The sequence below is a fragment of the Neophocaena asiaeorientalis genome, unplaced genomic scaffold (assembly GCF_003031525.2).
Source record: "Neophocaena asiaeorientalis asiaeorientalis breed wild unplaced genomic scaffold, Neophocaena_asiaeorientalis_V1.1 scaffold210, whole genome shotgun sequence".
Lineage (NCBI taxonomy): Eukaryota > Metazoa > Chordata > Mammalia > Artiodactyla > Phocoenidae > Neophocaena > Neophocaena asiaeorientalis.
In genome coordinates, this window is record NW_020172282.1 from 1,616,256 (window position 1) to 1,643,179 (window position 26,924).

The 26,924-nt window shown below is 48.0% G+C and overlaps 1 long non-coding RNA gene across 1 annotated transcript; it reads left to right on the forward strand.

The window, feature by feature from the left end:
* Nucleotides 1-84: 84 nt before the first annotated feature.
* Nucleotides 85-23,848, forward strand: LOC112412699 (uncharacterized). The gene is made up of 3 exons (XR_003005847.1): nt 85-202; nt 9,266-9,946; nt 23,716-23,848. It is a non-coding gene; the product is annotated as an uncharacterized LOC112412699 (long non-coding RNA).
* Nucleotides 23,849-26,924: the final 3,076 nt, after the last annotated feature.

A 26,924-nucleotide genomic window follows, 5' to 3' on the forward strand; every position in this document is an offset into this window, starting at 1 on the left:
GGCGGGAGGGCGTCTGGCGGGCGGAGTGCTGCTGTTCACGAGCTCGGACCCGGGCACGTGCTTGGACGTCCCCAGGGATGGAGGATTAGAACATCCCGTGATCTTTTTAAAACAACTGGATTTTTAAAAAGTTAATCACCACGTTGTCTCTTCTCACGTTAAGTCAGAAGATTGATCGCTTTTGATGTCTCTAAGTGTAAAGGTAAGGTCATTCTCTGTGGACTAGACAGACCGCCAGACTGCCAGCATTCCCCTTAGTCGCGGCCTTGTCGCGCAGAAGTTTGTGTACCCTGGTGCCCAGATGGATTTGAAGGGTAGAGTGGTTCTTAACCTTGAAGGGGTCACGGACCCCTTTGAGCATCTCAGCTCCCCTTTCTGCCCGCCCCCCCCCAAATTATACAGGCACAGACAAAATCTTACATACAGATTTCAGCAGTTCACAGATCTGCTAAAGCCTATTTATGAACTTCAGTGGAACACCCGTCCCTCTTGTTATTTGCCACATGATACACTGTACTTCTTCAAATCTTCATGACATAAATTACATGGTTTATAATTGGTTGGTTCCTTTCTTATTTGGTTTCTGCTAGAAGTAAGCTCTAAAAGGGGAAGGCCAGTTATGTTTTGCTTACTTTTCTTTTCCAGGTTCACGAGTACCTTGCAAGTCATTGGTACATTATAAGTATTTTTTAAATGAAGTAATTAAACAATGAAAACCCCTTGCATTAATTGGTTGAAGCTTCTGTGTTCTGATACAGGAAAGTAGTATTTATGAACCTGGGTACTTGAAGGAAATAGGCTGCAGAATGACTTACAGGTGAGAGAAAGAGAATAGGAAACCAGTAATAATGTTACTGACATCTTTTCTCCTTTGGAGAAAGGAATAAGCTACCAGTGTTGAAATGTTCCCTCCTGTACTCCAGTCTCCACCCCTATCTTCCCCTAAATCTAGTCTTCTTTATTCCTTATCTCAAAGACTGACATCTCCCAACAACTACTCACCTAGCCAGAAACTAGGTGTTGATCCTGGCTTCTTGGGTCCACTCTCTTCTCATTCCAGTCAGCTCCCCACTCACTTCTCTTCCTATCCTGGTGAATCCATCGCCCCTCATCTGGATCCTTGCAAGACATCTCTTGCGGCCTCTTGTTTTGTTTAATTTCTTTTTTTTTTACTTTAATTTTTATTTTATATTGGAGTATAGTTGATTTACAATATTGTGTCACAGCCTCTTGATGGAAGTTTGAGCTTCCATCTTTTCCTAATCCTCCCTGACCCCAGGGCATTCTTCACACTGGCTGCCAGAATGGTCTAAATCACAAATCTAATCGTGCCACTTACTTTCTTACGTTCTTCAGGGCTCTTTTACCTTGGCATATAAGGTCCTTAATAACTGGGCTCTGCCCCCTTTTCTTGCTCCATTCCCAACACTTAAGTCCCTGCAGCCAGGGACTAACTCTTGCCTAGAGTGTACATCATTCTCTTAACTCATCATAGTTTTTTTCCCATTATTTCCTCTCCTAGGAATGCTGCAGTTCAGATGCTACTTCCAATGAAAAGCTCCCTGCCACCTGATGCACCTTCCTTTCCCTCCCCTTCCCCTGCACCCACCCTGTGCATGCGTGTATGAGGGCATTGAACACAGGGTGTTCTGCTGGGCACCTTTCCACAATCCCTTAGGAAATTTTTCTGAGTTCAAACACCAATCCCCTACTACGGAGGAATCTGACAAGTGGGTGTCTCACCATCTGGCTTCCCAGAGCAAAATTCAGTCCTGATTTTGCCTAATCCCTTTCTTCCCGAACTCCTTCCCTTGGGATCTGGAACATCACCATTCTTTTATTTTCCTTTTTCCTAACCAACCACTGATCCTTTCTTTGACAGTTTTTTCCTTCTACCAAATGGTTTCTAATCACACTATAGTTTTTTCAAAATATTGGTTATGTGGGACTTCCCTAGTGGCACAGAGGTTAAGACTCCGTGCTCCCAATGCACGGGGCCCGGGTTCAATGCCTGGTCAGGGAACTAGATCCCACATGCATGCTGCAATTAAGACTTTGCATGCCGCAATGAAGACCCAGCGCAACCAAATAAATAAATATTAAAAAAAGAAATAATAATGAATAAAATTAAAAAAATATATATATACAGGTTATGTAGACACATCCTCCCCAGCAGATATGTTTTTTAAGTTTCCCAGGTGATTCTAATGATCAGCCAGGCTTGGAACCAGCTCTTCCTTCTCAGTCCTTACATGTCGAGGGTTCCTTGTTGCTTGGTCAAAGGCCCTCTGCCCTCCTCAGTTTATACTTTCCCCAGACATTTCACCAACTCATGGGGCCTCAGGTACCATCTAAATGCAGATCAGGGACTTCCCTGGTGGCCCAGTGGTTAAGAATACACCTGCCAATGCAGGAGACACAGGTTCAACCCCTGGTCTGGGAAGATCCCACGTGCCGTAGAGCGACTAAGCCCACACACCATAATTACTGAGCCTGTGCTCTGGAGCCCACGAGCCACAACTACTGAGCCTGTGCACTCTAGGGCCCACGTGCCACAACTACTGAGCCCACCTGCTGCAACTTCTGAAGTCCGCACACCAAGAGCCCACGCTCCTCAACAAGAGAAGCCACCGCAATGAGAAGCCTGCACACTGCAACAAAGAGTAGCCCCCGCTCGCCGCAACTAGAGAAAGCCTGTGCACAGCAACGAAGACCCGAGGCAGCCAAAAATTTTAAATATATATATATAAATGCAGATCACTTTCAGATTTGCATCTCTTATCTGGATTTTTCTCCAAAGATGCATAGCCAGATATAAAATTCACTGCCTAGATATAAATTCAGATGCTTATCACACTCAGCATCTCACACTCAGCTTGGCAAAGGCAGAATCCATCCTCCTCCTTGCTCCTCCAAACACACTCCTCCTTCAGCACTTCCTATCTCAGCAAATGCCACCATTATTCACCAGTTGTTCAAACTAGAAACCTGGGTGTCATCCTTGACTCCTCCCCTTCGGTTACCTCCACACTATAACCCCACTCCAGCCACCATCATCTCCCTTGAGGACTCCTACGTTGCCTTTTTATCTTTCTGGTTCACCTCTTGTCCCTCCAACCCAGTTCCCACATACAATTCCATATGACCTCTTCAACAATACAGATGTGCAATGTTTAGATCGTGCCCTCTACTTGAAACCCTTCAGTGGCTTCCCATGTTCCCTAGAATGAAGTCCAATGTCCACAACATGGATTTACAGGCCTTCAGAGAGCTGCCCACCTCTCCAACCTTGCCTCTCACCCAGCTCTCTGCACTCCAGTCCAGTTTTCACTTTTGTCAGTTCCACCAACCAGCTGTGTTCCCTCCTCCCTCAGGGCCTTTACCCATGTTGCTACTGCTTCTGCCTGGAAGCTGCTTTTCTCCCCAAACCACCCTCCTGGGGTCTCATTTATTTCCACCCACTTTTCCTGTCTTGGCTGACATGCTATTATTTTAGCCTTCCCCATCCCTCTGGTTTGGTTAAAACTCCTGTTCCGTGCTCCCATCACTCTTAGTCATCTGCTGTCAATTAAGCAGTTGTAGTATGCCCAGCCCCGAGGATAGAGACAAGGACAAACAAAACAGAATAGTCCCTGCTCTCAGGAAGCCCCCCTGTCCAGCAGGGGAAGAGAGACAATGGATTTGTCTTTTCCGCTGGACAGAAACTCCCTGTGGGCAGTTGCCGGAGTCATCAAGGATTGAGTGGCAGAGCAGTGACAGATGATTAGCAATGAAGAGGGTGAGAGAAATGCGGGAGCACATCCACTCAAGGAGGAGAAGCTGTGGGCTGGGGAGAAACATGTTCCACGTCCACCTTGGTGGCACCATCACTGCACACCGTGAGCACAGGCAGGGACTCCACACGCGCTGCCTCAGGTGTGGCTCACATGCTTCCATATCTATTGCTGGAGATAAATTAACAGCGTGGGTCCACTTACACAAGGAGTTTTTTCAATAAATACATACTACAGTACTATACAATCCTCGGCTGGTTGAATCAATGAATGTGGAACCGTGCATCTGGAGGGCTGACTGTAAAGTTATACGCAGATTTTCAGTTTTATGTGGGTGGGCCCCCAACCCCCATGTTGTTCTAATGTGCTTGTTACACCTGAGATGTAAAGCATCTACTCAACTGTCTCATCAATTTCAGGAAAAGTAGTGGGTATTGGGATCATGCTGTTGGATGGAAGACACACTGCCCCCTTCTCTTGATAACTTGTGTGAAGTACAATGGGCACTGTTCACTGTATGAACAATGGCTGCTCCAGTTGGTATGGGACTCCTTGATGATGCGAAGTAACCTTGAAGCTGCAGTCGAGACCCTCAAAATCCCCAACCCACTGCCGCCACGAGAGGAGCAGAGCGTGCAGTGCCTGTTCATAGGGATGTGCAGGCCGAATTAGCCCCACTACAACCAGAAGCTGACGGAGCCCCTCAGAGATGATCACAGTCTCGTCTGGATTTGTTCTTTGGACATCACCTCTCAGGAACCTTCTCTGATCTCTGTTCCCACCTTTAAACCAAGTGCGATGTCCCTCAAGGCGGCGCTCCCAGGGGCCTGTTTCCTCCACAAGACACCTTATGTCATGCGGATTGCAGGCTCACTTGGGCAGAGGCAGTTTCTGGTCCATCACTGTTTTCCCGAGCCTTGCAGGCCCTAGTGATGATTGCGGAGGACCTTATTGTTTAAACGATCCTTGTCTAGGAGAGAGCTCAGGCCAGAGAGGGGTGGGCCGGGGCCCTGGTTCACATAGTTGTTTGCTAATTTTTCACCTGACAGATGCATGGAAATATTTAAAGGCGGGAAAGAGAGAGAAATTGAAAATAGCCCTGATGCTAACATTTGCAGAGTCCAGGGCAAGAGTACAAATGGAGGCCTACTTACCAGGTGTCTTGCTATTTACATGCACAAACCAAGCTAATGAACTGTAAAATAAAATACCTTCTACCTCAGCAAACATACCTTCACATCTCAGAAGACCAGAGCTCAATTTAGAATTCTCAGATTCCGTGGAGTTCTGCTGCAGACGTGGTGGCACGGGGACAGCCATGCCGGCGCCGGGCCCCCTCCCTTTCACCCCTTGCTGCACTGGGCATCGTGGGGCTACACGTGTGCCCATCTTCCCCCCGACCCTCACGAACAGCCTCCTCTTCACCACGCCTGGGCCTGGGGGTGTACACGTGGAGCCCAGGGACGAGGCCCACAGAGGCCATCTGGGGCCATTTGTGCAGGAGGTCCTGGGGTCCCTGGTATCCAGAGCACATTCAGGAAGGGGGGGTGGCGAGAACCAGGGTGGACGTGTGTCCCTGCCTCCACTGGGAGCAGAAGGGCATGGCCAGGAGAGGGCCCTCTCGTGCAGGCCAGGGACTCGCCTGCTACTGTGGTCTGAGTCCTGAGAAGGCCTCTATGAGGAACGCGAGTGAGGGGCAGGCTGCTGCTGCCCCTGAAGCCAGGGGGGTGGGGGAACGACAGGCAGAGGCGGGTCCAGGTGGAGAGCCGTATTCAGATGAGGTGGCAGGAAGTTAACATGATTTCCATCCTTTAGCCAGGGTTTCTCCGGGAAGGGGGAGGTGACGTCTTCTGCTCGGTGGCAGGTGGGGGCCGGAGGCTTGGAGAAGGGTCATGGGAAAGTTTGGAAAAGGCTACGTTCAATGGTATCACGAGAAAGGACAGATAAGGAAACTTTCAGAGGAAACTGGCCGCGCCACAGGCCTGCTGCGGCTGCCACCTACCCGTGGGCAGGCTGCGCACAGCTCAACTCCAGATGCACCTTCTACATCGACGACAATGTGATGGCGACCCCTCAAGCCGGGCACTGAGTCAGGCATTGCACCTCCAGCGCAGTCACACCTGGCGGCTCCAGGCTCACGCAATCTTCTCTCTGAATTTTGACCTCAACAGTTAATATTGCTTTGCAGAGTCTGAATAAGAGAAAATAGTTTTAAGGGCCCCCATGCTTACTGTAATTACTCCGTAAAGCCATGCCTATTCTATAAACACTAATTTAACATTACAAATGTGGCCCCCAAACGCTGACAAAATTCTCCCCGAATAGTGGGGTACTTCCCTTTAATTCTGAGAGCCAGGATCATGCTCCCGGGATGGTGTTTTCCTCATCCTTGTTGCCCCTGTAAACCCCCTCTGAGCACTGGTCCTTCTCTTGTCTCTCGAGGCCCCACCCATTACTTAAAATGAATTATTATTTTAGCATTTACTCTTTGTGCATATTATAGAGAAAGAAAACAATTGTAATTACTATAATTCTGCCATCTCTGAGGTTGCCTCCCTATTTTGCTGTCTGCAAACCTCAAATTTGCTAATCCCCAGGCTGTGACAACACCTCCCTTCTTAAACTGGCAGCCTGCTTCAATTTTTCCCCCCATGTCATTGTTCCTATTTCTGCCACTACGTTGTTGAGTTTTGTTTGCTTTCATTCACACATGACATTTTCTTTTCCGTCAGCTGTACTTGTACTTTGAGATAGTAGTGGAGACAGTCCAAAAGCTTTGGGGACAGTTGGTTGTGGAATAAAACAGTGATGATATGGAGACTCGGGGATGTTCATTTTCTAAGCTTGCAAAGAAATCCTCAAAAGACTGAGGAGCGGAGGCCTCCTCTCAGGTGCCTTTTGTTCCACGTCTTCACAAGTCATTGCTGCTCCTGCCCCAAGGCAGGTGAACCAGCCAGCCCAGGTCCCAGAGTGTGCCTAGCCCTGGGGACAGGGGCAGGGCCAGAAAAGCGCATGGCCTGCGGAGGGAGGGAAACCCATTCCAGGCAAAGGAATAGCATCGGCCACCTTCCTCATCGGTGGAACACCGGGGAGGCCCAGAGGCCTGTAGGGCACGGAAGCCTCCAGCCCAGCCTTGTCCAAGGAAGCCTGGCTTGCTGATGCGGGCTCCACCTGCCATTGTTTACAAGAGCAAGAAATGGAATGTGTGATGGCGCTCACAATTTTTTAGAAAACTAGACATTCTATAAAATCTCAAACTACCTATGATGCCCTATGACCGGTCTCGTTATCTTTTGTTTTTAACTCTTACTAGGGCACCCTTGAATGTTGAATGGATCCTGACCAAGTCCATCTCGCTTCTCTCAGGGCTCCTGGACGCCCTCACCCCGCACCCCCCAGCTCTGCCATGGCTGCTCTGAGCCCATCCCTGGACCTGAGTGCAGAATGGCTCCTGGCCTCTTGCCTTAGCCCGTGTTCACCTCTGCAGTTCTCTGATCCTGTTGTGGAGCAATTTCTGAAATGATCTATTTGGTTCTCCACCTACTACACTAAGGATCTGAACTTCTTGTAAGGATTGGGAATCGTCAGTACGAATTGAACATCTGAACATTTGTACTCTTCTCTAAGACAAGGAACTTCTCATGACTTGTAGCTGGTGTATAAGGCATTTTCCCTGTACTAAATGGCCCTGACCAATATGCACTTGGAGTTCTTGCCTTCTGATTTTCATTTCTGCCATTAAAGTGTTGGCTTTAGACTTCTCTCCTAGCACATCCATACACTTAGCAGATTTTCTGTTTTCAATATGCCGTGGACTAAAGTGACAGATCCCCAAAGGTGTTAGAAGTATGTCTAAAATCATCACAGATGCCCGTGAGTGAGGCCTTGGGTGAGCATTCAGGGACCAGGGCCATGTGCTTCAGTGTATGGACTTTGATTTCGTTTGGTGAATCAAAGACCTTTTTTCTTTTTTTTAATCTTATACATTCTTTTGGCTTCATCTCTAAAATGGGTTAACCAATCTTGTTTACCTGGGTTTTCAGAGATTTTTAGAAAATAAACATTTTTATTAAAGCATAACTCACATAAAAAAGTACACAAATCATAAGTGTACAGTGAGATGAATTTTTACAGAGTAAACACCTGGTAATCCTTCAAGAAATAGAACATCATCAGTGCCTCTAAAGCCGCTTGTTCTATGCCCATTGCCAATCCTCTCTACTCCCCACTACTCAAAGATTCATCTTTGAGTCATGTAGCCATGCTTCATTTTCATTGCTGTATAGTTTTCCATTGTGAGAACACACTACAATGTATCCACTCCTCTGCTGGACATTTAAGTGGTTTCCAGGATTTGGGGGTTCTGTTGGATTACACTGCTATGAACATTGTACATATCTTTTGATGCACTCATGTACACTTTTCTGTCATTAATCCCAAGAATGGAATTGCTGGATCATAGGCTATGGCTTAATAAATCCTGCCAATAGTTGTGGCAAGTGATTGTACCAATTTACCTTCCCACCAGCAGCAAATAAGAGTTCCAATTACTCCAAATGATCAAGGAACTTTTCGTTGAACTTTATAATGAATTACTGTGTTTGCCAAATAAATGCCCCTAGTAGGAAGCAGTGGAGTGTGGCAGAAATCATGCTAAAGGGAAACTTCACGTGAAGCGTGAAATCGTTCTGGACCATGAAGTCCTCATTTCTGAAGCAGAGCTGACCTCTAAGACCACTTTCATCTTTAACACTGTTGGCTTATTTTGTGATTCTCGTAAGAAGTGCTTCATTCGCCATGTACTTTCTGGTGTCTCCCTGTGCCAGGCCCAGGACCAGCTCTGGGTGGACGCTAAACAACAGATGTATACACGTGGGCCATCGATGCCCAGCTTCACGTGCACAGGTTAAACTGGAGCAAGGATGCTGACCGCTGAAGGGTTTAGGAAGGGCGGGTGGTAAATGAGCAAGAGACATTTGCAAGAAGAGTTCTTGGGCCCAGAGTGGTGTTATTTTGTTCCAGGCAGCGCGGCTGAGCTACCAGAACAAACGGTCCGAGTCCAAAATGAGCCAAGGACGAGGCAATGCTGGGGCCACTGTGGGCGAGTCACCTCACTGCTTGGCAACACACACCAACCTCCTCTATGCCCGCGCAAGAAGGTGGCTGCTATCACCTCGGTCATCCTCCTGCCTTTGACGCTCCACTGCATCAAAGTCTGAGCTCTGTCTTTGGGTGGATGGAGCCTGTGGCTGTACTCAGGCCTGAGCTGCACGAGAGACTTGGAGAATGAGGACCTGGCATTTTCAGTTTCTGCAGAGGGTAGGGGCCCCCAAGCTCAGGAAGGGGTTTGGATATTGGACCACTAGAACTATGGTTACTGATGATAACAAGAGCTGAAGCAATTATCAGTTGTCATCCTTCCTGTAGTTTTTAAAAAAGATCACAGCCAAAGAGGGTTAAAACACTCTTTTATTCCTCATTGTTTTCTACAGTTAAAGCTCCCAGGATCCACACCTTAGATCCACGCCACAATTGTCACATGTTCAGAAGTGACACAGCTTCTCAAAACCACGCAAGGTATGCAGGACGACTGGCTGAACTGAGTGGTGGACAGATCAAGGCCCTGCAGCTCCCCACTGTTGGAAGCAGCCGTCTAACAGGACAAGTGTTTGTTCCCAGATCTGGAGCACAGTGGTTCATGATTCCTCGACTAAAGGTTTGTCTCCTTCACACAAAGACCTGATCGGCAGCTCATTCTAAGAGCGATGGAAATCTGCTTCCTCCCACCTGCCCAGACGCGCAGCTGTGCACTGACAAATGCACACATGCCGTAAACACGCCAGTGTCACCCTCCTTAGCCCCTGGCCCTCCTGGCCACTCCCCTGTGGCTGGGCAGCCCGGCTGGCCTTTGTATCACTGAGTCCCCCTCACCCGACCAGTTATGGACGGTGAAACAGACACATCTTCCTCTCCGCATCCTGACCTTTGCCCTTCATGCTGCTTCCTCTGGCTAAGTTGCCTCATCCCCTTCTCCTGAGGTCTTTTCCCCCGGCTCCTGCTACAGGGCAGGCAGGCAGTCAACTCAGTCTGAGAGGAGAGGACTCGGTGCAGAAGAATACGGCCTAAAATATCTCATGGGCAGGAGCCCAGCCCTCGCCCTCCGCACGTTCCTGGTGAGTCACTTTAGGCACTGCCTTCGTCCTGGGGCTCTTCTAAAAAGCAGATGCTCCCAGAAGAGGTCAGATGTTGAGTCATCATTGGTGTTCTACTGTGGGTTATTTTCATCAGATCACTTTCCTCTGAATTAGGAGGAGTCTCTAGGGGTGGAGGGAGCTTCTAAAGGTCAGCAAAGGGAGCCGAGGAGTAAGGAGGAGACCTGCTAACAGATCTGATCCACGGCTCCGGAGTCCCCATCCCTTCCTCCCACTGGCCGCCATGCCCCACCCCACCCCCACCTCCCAGGAGAAGAAGAGGCACAGCTCCAGCTGGCTGCCCCAGAGCCCGCTCCTGTCTGGGCCCACACCTCTAGCCCCAGCCCTTCCTACTGTACACTTTGCCCCTCAAGTCCCAAACCCTCACACCTACCAGCCTGCATTCTCAGCAGATCACAGTTCCCGTTGGTACTCAGCAAAACCAGGTGCTGGAGTGGCGCTTTGCAGTTTACACATATGCTTATCCCGTTTAGTCTTCACAACAAATCTGCAGTGGGTGGCTGTTATGCCCACCCCATCACTTAGGAACATGAAGCTCTAAGAGAATTAAAAATAAAATGAAATAATATCCAAAGGCAGAGGGAGGGGAGGGAGGGGATGTTTTAAGGTCTCACAGCTACATAGTGGCCAAGCTGCTTTGAGTCAACAACTTATCAGATGTCTGGTCGGGTGCTGGAGGACATCAGAGGCATTCCTGGAGGACCCGGTCCCTCTTCCAGTGTCAGGTCTGAGCCACTCAAAGCTTTGATCCTTCTTTCTTGCTTATTGCACTGGCAAGAATCTCCAGTGCAATGTTGAACAGAAGGAATGAGAACAGACGCCCTTGTCTTTTTTCTGATCACTGGGGGAGAGTGTTCATCTTTGATCATTAGGTTTGATGTTAGCTGTGGGGTTTTCATAGCTGCCATTTATCAGTTGAGGAAGTTGTCTTCCATTCCTAGTTCGCTGAGAGTTTTTAATCAGGAACAGAAGTAGGATTTTGTTAAATGCTTGTTCTGCATCTACTGAGGTCATCATATAGTTTTTCTTTTTAAGCTGTTAATATGAGGAATTAGATTGAGTACCTTTTGAACGTTAAACCAATCTTGAATTCCTGGGTTAAATCCCACTTGGTTAGGATGTGTTATCCTTTTAGTATATCGTTGGATTTGATTTGCTAAAATTTCGTTAAGAATTTTTGCCTCTGTGTTCATAATTTGTCTGTAGTTTCTTTTCTTGTCATTTCTTTGTTTGGTTTTGGTATTAGGGTAACACTGGCCTCATAGATTGGGTTTAGAGGTATTCCCTTCTCTTCAATTTTCTAGAAGACTTTGTGTATTATTTATTCCATAAATGTTTTGTTGAGTTATCTGTGGCTGTTTTGATACTTTTTGGTTGTGATTTAAAAAAAACATAATCCAGAAAATGTCAACATCAGGCAATCCCAATGGCTATTGTTGGCATCAGCATCCTCACCAGCAACAGATGGCATCATTATTGTTTATCATCCCTGACAACTCCCGGGAGGAATGAAGCTGGCATCCGAATGACGCTCTAGTGGTACTTTATGGGGCTGAAGTCACCAAGACCTTCTTTCTCATTCGACCCAAACATTTCAGAAACCAATGGCTTCTGAGAATTAGTACTAACTCTTCCAGACCCTGACCTCTTTTGCACCGTTCAGATTCTTTCCATCCTTCCCGGCTTAGCTGGCATCTCTTCTGACTTCCCTGAGAATCTGCCAACACCCCACCCGGGCCTGTCTTTGAATTCCTGTCACCCTGACAGCCAGAACTACCCAGTTAAGCTCTTTGTGAAATTCTGCCTTGTGTTATTTTCCTGTTGATTCTTCTATATGTTTCTCTCTAACTAGATTATAAGTCACTTGTCTTCTGTTGCCTCAGACACCTGATGGAAGGTTGACTGACGTAGGGCGAGTCATCCCAGCATATGGCGACTGACCTCTTTTGCACCGTTCAGATTCTTTCCATCCTTCCCGGCTTAGCTGGCATCTCTTCTGACTTCCCTGAGAATCTGCCAACACCCCACCCGGGCCTGTCTTTGAATTCCTGTCACCCTGACAGCCAGAACTACCCAGTTAAGCTCTTTGTGAAATTCTGCCTTGTGTTATTTTCCTGTTGATTCTTCTATATGTTTCTCTCTAACTAGATTATAAGTCACTTGTCTTCTGTTGCCTCAGACGCCTGATGGAAGGTTGACTGACATAGGGCGAGTCATCCCAGCATATGGCGTATGATGGAAGGTTGACTGACGTAGGGCGAGTCATCCCAGCATATGGCGTATGATGGAAGGTTGACTGACGTAGGGCGAGTCATCCCAGCATATGGCGTATGATGGAAGGTTGACTGACGTAGGGCGAGTCATCCCAGCATATGGCGTATGATGGAAGGTTGACTGACGTAGGGCGAGTCATCCCAGCATATGGCGTATGATGGAAGGTTGACTGACGTAGGGCGAGTCATCCCAGCATATGGCGTATGATGGAAGGTTGACTGACGTAGGGCGAGTCATCCCAGCATATGGCGTATGATGGAAGGTTGACTGACGTAGGGCGAGTCATCCCAGCATATGGCGTATGATGGAAGGTTGACTGACGTAGGGCGAGTCATCCCAGCATATGGCGTATGATGGAAGGTTGACTGACGTAGGGCGAGTCATCCCAGCATATGGCGTATGATGGAAGGTTGACTGACGTAGGGCGAGTCATCCCAGCATATGGCGTATGATGGAAGGTTGACTGACGTAGGGCGAGTCATCCCAGCATATGGCGTATGATGGAAGGTTGACTGACGTAGGGCGAGTCATCCCAGCATATGGCGTATGATGGAAGGTTGACTGACGTAGGGCGAGTCATCCCAGCATATGGCGTATGATGGAAGGTTGACTGACGTAGGGCGAGTCATCCCAGCATATGGCGTATGATGGAAGGTTGACTGACGTAGGGCGAGTCATCCCAGCATATGGCGTATGATGGAAGGTTGACTGACGTAGGGCGAGTCATCCCAGCATATGGCGTATGATGGAAGGTTGACTGACGTAGGGCGAGTCATCCCAGCATATGGCGTATGATGGAAGGTTGACTGACGTAGGGCGAGTCATCCCAGCATATGGCGTATGATGGAGGGTTGACTGACGTAGGGCGAGTCATCCCAGCATAGCGCATGAATTTCTAACTTCACGATGTCTGCTCATTCAGCAGTGGTTCTGCTAGGAAACAAACACGAGGCAGAACATCTTTTCATATACAACTTTGTCTCACAAATGGCTGCATATGTTCTATGTCAGTTCTGCATATCTCCTAAACATTACTCGGTTTTCCTATTGGCAAAATGGCGGGCCTGAGTTTTTTCTCTTCATGAAAACTCTAGAAGCGTGGATGACAGGTTAGTGTCTCAATATCGGAAGCATTTCTGCCTACATTTCATTACACTCTCCCATGAGGTGGAAATAGAAAGTCTCATGCTCATATTTTAAGAGGCCTGTCTTTCCAGCCCTGGCCCTGCCCTGCCTCCTCTGAACTTGGCCTCACCACTCACTCCCTGAGCCCCACACCCATATGCTGTTCCGTGCCCCAGGCCTCGCGTTGTGCACTTGGCCTGGAAATCCACCGGGGTCTAATTCAAACATATCCTCAAGTGAATGCTATCCACTCCCACCCCCAAGCAGAATTAATTACTCAAGTGTAAATTTCTAAAAGCCACCTTTTTATCTGCTTCATCACATTCTATTTTTTAAAATCTTTAGAACTCATTAATCAAACTCATTAATAAAATATGCCTTCATTTCAAAAATAAATAGGTTGATAGTCATTTCCATCATTGGAGAGTTTGTCAGTATTTCCAAGGGCAGTGAGCATTGATTCTGAAGGCCCAAACCCAAGCTGTTAGCAACTGTTAAAATAAACACGTCTACTACCAAAACCCAGGAAGTCTGTAAGTGCCGTCTTGTCTCACTGTTTTCCAGTTCCCCATTCTTGTGACCCTTGTTTCTCCCTGGCTGTAGTCTCAAGTGTCTCTTTGTATCTGCTTGTGGCTCTGCCTTGGCCCAGGGCTCCTGGCTATTTGTTTACTCTTCCCTTTTCTTGCCTTTCTTTGTTGCCTTCCTCATTCTTTTATTGTTGTCATAACTTGGGCTGGCTGGACATTAGGTCACAGCAGGTCTTGGCAATCAGGAGTCAAGAATGACAGTGACTCTCAGAAACTTGCCTAGCCACAGAGCCCAGCCCTAGTGAGGGTGTTGTGATAGGCACCCCATCTTCACTTCTTGCCTCAGAGAAATCCAGCACAGCAACGTGTCTGCATAATTATTCCCTTCCTACCTAATCCCTGGAGACCAGCTGTCAGCCTAAGACTGAGTAACACACAGCAGGTGCCTTGGACCCCTGGATCCTGAGTGTCAGAGCCACTTAGCTCACACACACACCCAGGCCCAGTGGGTACCAGATCACAGTGTTGATTAACTGACATTATGTTCATGTGAATTTTATGTGATTATATTTTTGTTCCCATTAGATTGAAGTTTAGTTTGAGTTAAAATAACACTTTAGCCTTTAAAGTTCCATGTTGCATTTTTGCAACTCTTCAGCTTACCAGCCACTCAGGTTATTTTTTAGTTTTTCTTTAAGTGTTATATGTTACATCCCAAATATGTGTATCTAAATTTGAAAAACACACCTTCCTCTGACAGATGATCTTCCAGGCCCCTCTTCTGCTCTCCTTCCTCCTGCTTTCTTCCCTGGGCGGCTGACCCAGATCAAGGGCAGATCAAGGGCTCTCTAGCCCTCTGCTGTCCAGGTGGGTTTAGCCAACTGGGAACCAGAGCAGGAGATGGGTGGGGGAGAGGGACATAGGGTATTTATTCCCCTAACTCCCTCAGGGCAAGGTCACAGCTCTCAAATGGAGGACCCAGGTCGTCTCAAGGAAGACTTCTCTGTGAAGCTTTCTCCTTCTGTAGCAACCCTCGGAGCTGCACTCTCCCTTCTGGTTTCCTGACACCCAACCGCGCCGCTTTAAATTCTTCCTTTATTGAATCCTTCATGAGTTTTCCTAACTCTGTGCCGTTGATTTCCTGCTGATAGATTTCAAAAAGTGTTTGAAATCCTCATTCAGAGGTAATGGCACGTTGACAATGTCAAACCACATTTGGGTGCAGACACCTAGACATCTCATAACAAAGGAGAGCGACTGACTCAAGTGGGAGCCTGGGTGAGAAACCCTTTGATTTCACTCAAGGCAGCTGCATCTCAAATACAGCATTTCTTTAATGCAACCGTCCTGTAATGACCATAAAACTCAGTGTTCTATTACTGCAAATCCTGTGTTGGGACTGATTAATGGCTTTGATTGCAGAATTACTGGGAAATGAGTAAATACCATAAAAGTTGTTTCAAAACGTGTTTTAAATCACCCCTGGAATTTGGAATCATGGCAATCTTAAACTCTTCCCTGCTTCTCCGTGTAGGGAGAAGTCAGGTTGTGGTTTTATGCCACCAGTATAAGCGACTCCATTCCCCTCTGCTCAGCCAGTTGGTGAAGTTTAGGGAAGGCGGGGGTTCAGCCTGAGAACCTAACCTGCAAGTCCCCAGGTGTTCTGTGTCCTGAGGACCTCCTGCATGCCAGGCCCTGCACCCAGCGTGTCACGTGCAGGGTCTCATCCATCCTCAGCTCAGTCCTGTGATGGGGCTGCTGGTCTTTCTCCTTCACCTGCCCCCAGACCTTCTATGCTTTGGGCTCCCCGGTTCCACGGTGTCCCCGCAGGCTGTCAAGGCCAGCAGACAGCCCCTCAGTTGGAAGGGGACATGCAGGAGACGCCACTAATCACTCACATGGGCCTTCCCACGGGTTACCTCACCTGCCAAGGTGACCAAGTTATGAGCCTAGGATTGCCCCACGATACCCGGCGACTCGCTCCCTGCCAGCATGTGATAGGCCTCTCAGAGGCCCAGTGCCCCGTCTGTTGAGTCTCATGGAGGGAAAATGGTGTCTGGAGAGATGAGTGTTCCTCTTTCTCACTGCTCACCGGGTGACTTTATAGTTCAGGGAGCAAACAGGAAGTAGGATCTTGCTGTGTCTCCTACACAGAGGCATTGGGGTGGCTCCAGGCACCCCCCATCACCCCCCAACTGTCATCATGGCAATGCCACAGGAGCCGCTGTGCAGAGCTGAGCCCTCTGCCCCTCCCGGGCCACCCTGTCCCCAGCCCCAGCCCCTGCCTGGCCCCTCCCCAGCCCAGGACTGCACCTGCAGACCTGAGCCAGGTCAACCCATGTCAGGTGGCTTCACAGGCCACCCCGATTCCCTGGTTATTTTCTCTTAACTTCACCCTGCGTTTCACAGCCCTGAATTTTGGAGAGCCCCCTTCCCCCCGTCGCATTATGGCACGTGTTTTTGTGTGAGTGTTATTTACTTCGCTGTCCCAGTGAAGGAAGAAGGAAGTTGGAGGTTCCAGCAGCCCCATCAGGAGGCCGCCTTTCGAGGCCTGCCCTGCCCTCTGACCCCTTCCTGCCCTGGGTTCGTGACCCCACTCACAGGAGCGCCTCTGTTGCCTCTGGAACGGGCAGCCCCCCTCAGCCAGGGTGCCCACCCCAGGTTCCCAACAGCGCTCTCTGGAATGCAGAGCACTCAGGCTCGGCTCGGCTAGGCCTCCAGGAGAGCTGCAAGCCGGGCCTCGGAGCATCAGAGACACGAGCTGCACAGAGAGAAGTAATCGTGCTCTCAGAGGCCACTGGGCTGACCCCACAGGGGGAGGGAAAAAGTTGCTCCTATTGGCAGCTCCAGTCTTGGCCAACCCCAGCCCTTCCTAACCCTCACCCGACCCTGCAGCCCCGCCCCAGGTTGCATTTCTGTGCACTGAGAAGCATTTAACGCTCCATGACCCACCTCATCCCAAGGTTTGGCATCGTATCTTACACACACACACGCATACATGCACAAAAATACATATACACCTCTATACACATAATACATACAGGTTCATGCACACTTATGCACACGTGTACACAGTTACACACAACGTGCACATATTCCATCTTACACACGTACACACACACACACACACACACACATATATATATATACACTCTCACAAACTACACAACCAACCGTTAACCGTGGCTCTCTCTGTTGCCAGGCAGAGTGGCACCAGTTCTGGTTCAATCCTTTCCACCCACCATCTCCCTTCGATGGGAAGTTGGGGGTAGGGGATAGTGGCCATTGGACCAGTTCATCCCCATCACACTGAGGTGCTATTAAATAAGTAACTTTTAGATTAAGAAGCAGAATGGCCATGATTTAGGATGTGTCTGCTTGTGACCGAGGCGAGCGTGTTTCTGAGGATCATACCTTTTCCTCTTTCCAGCTGTGGACTCATCCAGGGCAGGGATGCTTTCTGACTTTTTTATTTTTATTTTTTGATGTTTCGCTTGTTTTTACCCTAAGTCCTTATCATAGGCAGGTGGTGGGTGCCTGGTTTTAATGAATGGATGAAAGAACGAATGGATCAACAGATCCATTCATTAAAAGCAATGACTGTGATTAGTGGTGAAGATGACCACAAAAACTAGATGTTTGAAAGGATGGGTGAGGGATGGCATAAGGAATAAGATAACCTGATAAATTGTTACCTTCTAATTTTTTTCTCTCACTAACTCAAGTCTGCAAAGAAAAGTCATTTGATTTTTTTAGTGCTAAATTAGTTGCTGGCTCCTGGTCTCACAGCTTCCTGGCTGGTGGAGAACATGAGCTATCCATGTTGAATGTCCTTGTCCCACGTTACACAGCAGCAGGGTATGTGTAGTGGGGGAGGGGAGAACCAGTTCTTGTCCTCTGTCCCCAAAGGGCCTCTTCAGGACCTGGGTTCCTTTGTAGCATCTGTTCCGGGGTGCCTCGGGGAGTGGGCATCCGGGCCGTGGCAGCCTGTGGTCCTGTTTCCCGAGCGGGGTCACATGCTCTAGGCCTCCAGGATCCAGGCTGTGAGTGGACGTGAGCCAGGCCCACTGGGCCAAGCTCTAAAGAGCTCGGGGTTGAGGACAAACTGGAGTGACATTCAAGTTGTTCACAGCACCATGCTAAACAAGACATCTCTATCTAAAACTAAGTCTGGCTTGTGGCCCCCAGTTGCCAGCTTTTTCTCTGGAGGAAAGATTCAAGCCCTACACAGACTAGTTCCCTCTGTAATTCTCCTAAGGATATATTTAGGGCACAGCCTCATCTCCAGAGGATGCCAAGCATTTCAGCACAGCTCCCTCTAGTTTCAGGCCTCCACAGAGTGCTGTGTGTGCATCTCTCCTGCCTTCCCTTCCACACATTCACATCCTCAAGGGCATCCCCCTAGAACCGCCTAGAGAGGTAAACTGGCCATACACCTTCAGCCCCATGTCCAGATGAAAGAGAAGGACAGACATTCAAATGGGAGAGTCTATTGAAGGAGAAGAATTGTCAGTGACCAGAGAGGGAAGTGGCCTTTGCTTGCTCTGGAGCACACTGAGAGATGGAGGAGGGAGAGTGAAGACGGTCCACTCTCCTTTTCTCCCTATGATGCTGGGATGTCGGCCCTGAGCAGAGAGATTAAGGATTAGATGGGAGAGAGGGGTTGGCATCTTAAATTAAGTGGCCTTAGATGTTTATCACCCTCCAAGTAAAAGTAATCTTGAGATGTCAAGACGTCAGGAATGGAAATTCAATTAAATATGTTTAAAGAAAGAGAAAGAAGGTAAAGTAAAGCCATTTCCTGTTTATGTCCTAGCAGTTTCAGCTACTAAATAGATCAACTTCCTCCAGCCCCAGGAGACACTGTCTACCCTGGGGAAAAGCCTTCTCATTTTGTGTTTATTCTAGACGATCTGGGTCTGACCCGAGAACATAGATCTCTGGAAGACAGAGCTAGTCTGACTTAGAGGTTACTGTACTCGCCTGCCCACTGCATCCTTCCCAAAGGGAATGAGGACAGGGCCAGCCCCAGCTCAGACGAGAAGCTGGGAAGAGGGAAAATATAGGAAGCAAAAAATGTGTAGAGATTACTCAAAAAAAAACCTTAGCCCAGACGCACCGGTCAAAAGCAAAAAATACTCAGAGATCAGGGCGAGGGCTGCTCGAGCAAGGAGGCATCCTTGGCTTCCTGAAATCCTTAAGGGGCGGGGATCTGATGGCTCCTTCAGCTCATGCACGCCCTTGGCCTGTGGACCAGCCAGCGAATCTTTCTCTCAGGGACCTCGGTTTTCCCCACTGTCAAAATAGATACCAAAAGCTGGTTCCAGTGACCTCACCAAGTAGCATGAAATCAAATACAATTTCATGGCCTTACATGAAGGAGGAACTCTGAAAACTGCAGGAAGCCACCCTGAACCCAAAATATCCCTTGTTGTCACCATTGCCAATTACTGAGTCCCTTATGGAGACTGGTTACCTCTGTAATTCTCCGAAGGATGTATTTAGGGCATTCTTGCTTTGTAACTGTCTTTGGGATTTTGCAATACAGTATCCTACTAATTTTAAATATGCATAGTCTCAGCTTACAAACAAGTTGTGTTCCAAAAGTAGATTTGCAGGTTGGATAGTTGGCTCTCAGAATTCAGTTTCACATGAAAACTGTGCTAAAACAAAATCTGTGATTCATGTGCAGTCAAGCTAGTAGAAAACAATACTGTTACAATGCGGTAATGAGGCCAAACGGAAAAAATATTATATTAAAACTGACTGGTGAATGGTACACTGACTCGCTTAAATCCAGGTCCTTTAAAATTCTCCACTAATAGGCTTGAATGCTGCTGTTTCCTATATCCCGAAGCCTTGTGCTGGGCATAAAGCAGACAAGGAGGGGAGGTGGAAAATTGTGATGGAATTCCTAGCAAGTCAGAGCAACCCACACATTTCTCCTCTAGAACTTCCCGGAGCTAGGCTCCCTCCACCGTCTGTGTCCACCGACCACTTCCTGGTGGGGCTCCACCCCACCCTTAACACGCCTCCCCATCTTCTTCTGGCAAAGATGAGGGCCACACACAAGGTGTTACGATTTAGGGGGCAGAGGGGTTGACATTTCTACTTTTAAATTTACTAAGATACTTTAACTGCAAAAAAGGAAAGTAGCAGGTCCTCAGTTGCCAGGTTCTAACCCAGAGGAACAGAGCATTAAATCAAGCATGGAGCGACCGTACTGTGTTACTGCACAGGCCACATATTCATGACGCCGGCCCTGAATGTGGCATCCACCTGCTGGACAGCCTTGACCCTCCTGGGTCATGTCCCATTTCCTGTCCATATTTCCCAGGTGCCTTCGTTTAGCCTCCCTCTATTGTGTGGACCATGCCAAGGGCCCCTAAGAAAGGCACCTCTGGGTCCTGGCCTCAGAGACGCCCTCTGTCTCCAGGGTCCTACCACTATTTGGCTAAGCAGACAGTCTCTAAACCAGCACACACTTTCCATCTCACACTGTGCCTGCACAAAACTTCCTCTATGACAAACTTTCAAAAATAGGAACACAGCACCCCGGGACAAAGGCAACAGACATGGCTGCAGGGGTCACACTGGGTTCTTCCTGTTTCAGCATCTACTTGTTCACTGGTCTACACTTCAGCATGCTGGCTGCACCCAGGCCTTTCTTTAGGTTTTTAGCCAACATTAAGCCCCATTGTGATGGTTAATTTTATGTGTCAACTTGACTGGGCCACGGGACGCCCAGATATTTGGTCAAACATTATTCTGAGTGTGTCTGTGAGGGTGTTTTTGGATGAGATTCACATTGGAATCAGCAGGCTAAGTGAAGCAGATTGCCCTCCCCAGTATGGGTGGGCATCGTCCAATCAGTCGAAGGCCTGAATAGAACAAAAAGGCTGACCCTCTCAAGACTAAGGGAAAAAAACACACCCTGCCTGATTCCCTTGAGCTGGGACATCGGTCTCCCGCCTTTGGACTCAAACTGAAATGTTGGCTCTTCTTGGGTATGGAAACTGCTTGCTTGGGGACTGGAGCTTCCACCACCAGCTCTCCTGGGTCTCCAGCTATTGACTGCAGACTGTGGGACTTAGCCTCCATAATCTCACGAGCTAATTCCTTATAATAAATTTCTACTATCTGTCTACCTACCTACCCACCTACCTATGTATCAATCTTTAAAAAGCCTTTGTTCTTTATGTATTTATATTTTTACATATATATATATATAATCTCCTATTGGTTCTGTTTCTCTGGAGAACTGTAACTAATGCACCCCGTCTATCCAAAAAAAGTGCAGTTAGGATTGAAAGTGCCCATAACGATGAACAGGATGTCAGTGCCCTTCAACCAACGGCCCCCAGGAACACACCTGTGGGTGACCAGCATCACACTGAGGGAGAACATTCACTGTGGGGAACTGTGGAGCATCTCTGTAAGAATAGCAAGAACCTATTATAGAATTTGGGCTTTGGGGGTGATTGGGAAGGATCCAAGAAAGCAATGGATTGCACAAAAAAGTAAGGACAGAAAGTGAGACAATTCTATGTTTATCTCAACAAATACCTTCTCTCTGGGGAGGGCTAACTAGAGCAGGGATAAAGCTATGCTTGGTAAAGACGCTGCAGTCACTCATTTCAGCTGACGGGAGTGTTGTTTGGAAGTTTGTGGTGGCATGGTGATTTTGGTTTGCCCTGGCTTGGACAAAGGTACGAAGTGGCCCTGTGTTGTCTCACTTTGTCATGGTCTCAGAGTGGCCTTTTCTGATGTTGGTGTTCTGTGAGATTATTTGTGTCCCGCTACCCCATGTTCTCAGTCACTTCTGCTCCCCCAGTTCTCCCCTCCCTTGTCCCGGCCTGCCCCTCCACCCAGAAGAGAGCTGAAAGCTTATCCAGAGAGGCAGATGGCTGGGTCTCCCCTATGCAGACAGAGGGTCTCTGGGACCTTCTGAGGGGAGTAGCCACAATACACACAAGCTTCTTTCCTGCTTATTGTGACTCCCTTTCTAAAATCTTTGTACTCTGTGTTATTACCAAAACCCAAGCACTGTGCTGAACACTTTACATATATTCACGAAGTCGACCCTTAAAAGAGCCCTAGAAGGTAAGTATAGTATTGTTTTCATTTTGATGGTGGGGTAACCCAGGTACCCATCGAGTAAAAAACAATAACAACAACAAAGCAGACCCTGACAACAAAGAGCTACACTCCACCCACCACGAAAAAGTCCCTCTTGTGCTTGATCACGTGGCACGATGTGCATCTATGCAGGATGACGTGGACAAAATCAGAGAACTTCCTTTCCATCTGCACACTGTTTCCAGAGTAAAGTATCATTTCGCCCTGGACCAAACCCTGCACTGCTCCCTACTGCCTAAAGAATGAAGCCCAAATGCCTTACATCGAGACCCAGGCCAGATTTGAGACCCTGTCTCGACTATGCCGGTGTCCTTAGTTTCCCCTTTCCCCTAAGTGAGCATCCTGCTATGCCCACAGCCATACATTCACTGCCCCCTGAACATGTCAAATGCATTTCCACGTCCATGCTACTCCCTCCAGCTGGAATATCCCCCAACCTCCATCCAATCTCAGTTCCATCTCTCCTTCCCAACTCAGATCTGTATTCCTCTGTGCAGTTTTCCTGGCAGGTATCCTGTGCTATTTTATATTCTTATTTATGTTTTTATGTATCACCCTTGTTGTCCCAATAAGACCTATGGTAGATAGTTTGCAAAACAACCACAATAGTTTCTCCCCTGCCTAGATGTGTGTCCTTTTGCAGCATGACTTGCCCTGGCCACTTCTACCTTCGAGAGGCAGAGTCTTTGTCTTCACTCTTTTGAGTCTGAGTTTGAATGTAAATATGACTTGTTTTGGCCATTGGAATGTTAGATAATCCTCGCCACCGTGTGAGGAGCCTGGGCTAGCCAGCAAAGGATTAGAAAACACAAGGAGCAGAGATGGATCTTCCCAGCTGATCAACCAAAGCCAAGCTATCCTAGACCAACCAGCCTGCCAGATGTGTGAATGAGGCCATCCTAAATCATCCAGCCCCAGTTAAGCCATCCTGGACAGAAAAGCATTCAAGCCAACCCAAGGAATTGTGAACAAACAATAGATGTTTGTTTTTACGTGCCAGGACATTTTGAGATGGTTTGTTATGCAGCAAAAGCTAACAAATACAACATTATAAACTCCATCAGGTGCTGCGCTATGACCCACCTTACCTGAATTCTTGGAATTCAGCCTTGCACATGACAGTCAGTCTTCAATAAATGTTTGTTTTTGATGATAACAACTTGAATAAAGAATGTCGAGGAATTCCCTAGAAGTCCAGTGGTTAGGACTCCATGCTTTCACTGCCGAGGGCTCAGGTTCAATCCCTGATTGGGGAACTAAGATCCCACAAGCTGCAAGGCATAGCCAAAAAAATAAATAAATAAAGTAAAAAAAAATAAATAAAGTAAAAAAAAAAAAAGAATATTGAGAGCTGGAGTTTGAAGGAGGCCAGGCCTAGCCTTCAGAGAGGATGGAGATCTGGGGGTGCCTGGGAAAGTTGTTTCATGCTTAAAACCTGGACTGAGCCAACTGGGTGATATCAGAGTTCATGTTAGCCTACCTTAACTCTGTGGAGTTTCTATCATGAAATCCCCTTTTCTCACAGGACAACTTAGCTATGCACTAACTTGGCCATCACATGCTGGATTCAGCTGATGGAGTAGCAGGAAGGGGTTACCTTTGGGAAGAGAGATGCAGCCTCTGGAGGTGAGCTCTCACATTTTATCATTCCTTCCATTTATCTAGTGTTTACTGAACACCCACCACGTGCCTGGTGGTGGGCTGGGGACTAAGGAAATGAACAAGCCTGATCCCACCAGGTCCTCAAGGGGCTCTAGTCTGAAGCGTCAGAACACGTCTGACCGTCTCCTGGCTCAAGTTCAACAAGAAGAGTGGTGAGTTAGAGAGCTCCTGTTCTAGGGCTCATTTTCCTGAACAAATGTATAGACAATTTCCCAAGTCTTTAAGTTTATATTTTCTTAACCAAACTGAACTTTCCTTAAGAAAACAAGTAAAAATTAATTGTCCTTAATGGTATAATCATCGAACTCCAGATGTGACGAAACTCCGTGCAGCTGAGTCCTGGGTGCCTCATTCTCAACATCAAGACCTCAGACCGTGGTGGAAGAAAGGCAGTGATGCCTGGTGTCCTCCAGAGGTTCTGTGACACCCTGCCTGATGGCCAAGGGCCTGACCCTGGCTCCTCGGATGGGTTATAGTAATCACACACCCAGTCATGGATTACTGGGTATTGAGTGCTTATTATTTAAGTGCTAACAGTTTTAAACACTCTATTCTTTTCAATTCTCTCAGCAACCCCGTGAGATAGGAACTACTATGATGCCTTTTTGCAGATGAGAAAACCGAAGCACTGAGAAGTTAAGTAACTCACCCAGGGTCACACAGCTAATACGTAGTGTTTTCGTTTTTATCTTTCGTAAAGCTTGGACCACTTTAGACCTGGCCTGTTAATAGCACTGTTGGGAGACTCTCTGGACTCCTTTCCTTTCCTCCCACTCTAGAACTTCAGTGTCCCTGCAGCCCAGCACTTATTTATAGGTGGTAACTTGCCTTCTGCTGTTTTTGCTCTTAGAGGATTGGAAGTGCTTCTAACACAGCACTTTACTTCCAGTTTGGTTTATCTTTGAGCTTTAGCTCAAAACAAATAGGAGAGCCTGACCTGTTCCCTCCAGGCAGCTTCTGAATGAGAGCCTTCCAGAACTGTCAGCCAGCGCTTAGCTGACACCAGCCCAGCTCCAGGCTGCAGGTGACTTGGGGAGGCTCTGGGAGGCTCGCGGGCGCTCCTGTCCCAGCGCTGAGCAACAGGCCTGCAGACAGGGCTGGCTGAGTGAGGGAGTCACGGGGTCCAAGAGGCAGGAAACGACCTCACCTGCCAGGCCAGGACCAGTCTTTTCTACTTTCAGTTATAGACATTTTGTAAAAAGAAGAAGAGAAAACCCTGGAGAGATGGCTCCCTACCTGGATGTGGTCCCCAGCCCCTCCCTTCCTTTCCTGCTCTCTGTCCTGAGCTACTTCCCTCCCTCCCTCTCCTCTCAGCCCAGCCCTTCCTTTCCTCCTCCTCTCCCATCCCCCTTCGCACACAAGATCTCCTCTCCCTCTCCTAAAGTCCAGCCTATAGGAATTTCCTCCTAATTCAGATCCGGTTTTCCGGCATTACCATGGCAACCCGTGGCTACCAAGGCTTTTCAGCAGAGTCACTTCTCCCCTACATTTTTCATAGAAATCTGCATTCTACATCTTGCTCCTCCCCACTTGCCGTGTTTGAGCGAAACTCTAGCCCCAGGCTCTCCGACATCTTTAAATGTTTTTAAACAGCCATATCTCTTTTATATCAACTATGTTGATGTGTTTTGAATAATTTAAGATATAATGTCATCAACTTAGTTAATTCTGAATACATCAGTACAATTTTCTCCATGGAGCGTACCTGGCTTACTTAGTGAGGGGTGGACAAGTTGCATTTGTATTCATGCAGGGGCGTTGACAGGAGCTGAATTGTGAATACTGAGTAGGGAAGTGGCTCAGGTGGGACTGTTGGTGCCCCACAGGGAAGGTGGGAGCAAACCAGAAACCTGCCCCAAGGAAATTGTCCTGCCCACAAGTGTCAGTGAGAGCTTGTGAAAATAGGCACAAAACACCCAGAACTCAGCATCCTCTCCAAGCCCTGAGCAAAAAATCCTAGATCTGGTGCAAAGGAAAGAATGTGCCCTCTGAAATGAGGCAGAATTGAGTGTTATCCTCAACGCTGTTAATGAACTAGCTGTGCTTGGGCAGGTTCCTTACCCTCTCTGAATCTCAGCAGTGTATCTTTCAAAGTTGTTGGGAGGAATAAATGGGCTAATGCGCGTAAAAGGGCCTAAAGTAGTTCTCGGTACACACTCGCTAAAGAGTAACTGCCATATTCCAGTTATTGTCATGAGCAAAGTTCTACGAGGCAGCATCAAGATTCAAGCTGAGCACAAGAAGCAGATACCAAGGTTACCTAATGATCAGGCTGCACAGCTGGTAACCAAACCAGAAGTCATGGGCTCAACACTCCAAAGTTCATATAAGCAGTAATGAGACACTAAGGCACCAGGTCTCACCAGACGCTGTTAACAGGAGCAATATCATAGCATCATCAGGTGGAAACTGACCCGGCAAAGGAACCGTGCACTGGCTGCTTTCAGTGTCCTCTCCCCTCTCCGTGGCCTACTGGAGATGTGCTGGAATGTGTGTTAGGCAAGCCAAGGGCTGGGAGCAGGACAGTGTAGGGAGAGAAAGTCAGGTCCCTACTGGGGCCCAGAAAAGAAAGTTGAGCACACACAGATGGGGACTTGACCTGAGCTAGTTCAGCAGGACCCGCGAGTGTGGGGTTGGTTCCAAGCCTTGAACCTTCAACTTGAAAAATATGTTATGCAGAAGATTCTGATTCTGAAATTTAGTGCATAGCAGGACGGTAAATGAGACATTTCCTGGCATCCACAGCAGCAGGGGCCACACCAGCAGCGCTGTACATACTAAGAGACTATACCTACAAAAGCAACCACTAGCTCAAGACCCCCTTCTAGGATATATAAGAGAAGATCAAGTAAAACTACTGGGGGCCCCTTCTTTGGAAGTTGTTTCCCAGGCAGAGGTAGCAGGGAGCGGGGCAGAGAATTTGGCCCATGTCTGCTCGAAGGTGGTGGGCTGCTGTCTGAGAAAAATCTAAAGGTGAGACCTTATAATTAAAGCTTCTCCTGAGGGTGGAGGAAGAAGAGAAGCCAACTGCACTTTTAGTAGCAAAGGAACACAGGTCTCACCACGGGTCAGCCATGAGCTCCCTGAGAGGGAGTCAACTGTATAGTCTTGAACAGGACTCTGCCCGGAGGAGTGAGATGACACAACAGAGGGTCTGTGTGGGGCAGACTTAGGAGCCAGGAAGGAGTCATAAGTAGCCAGCTGGAAGAAGC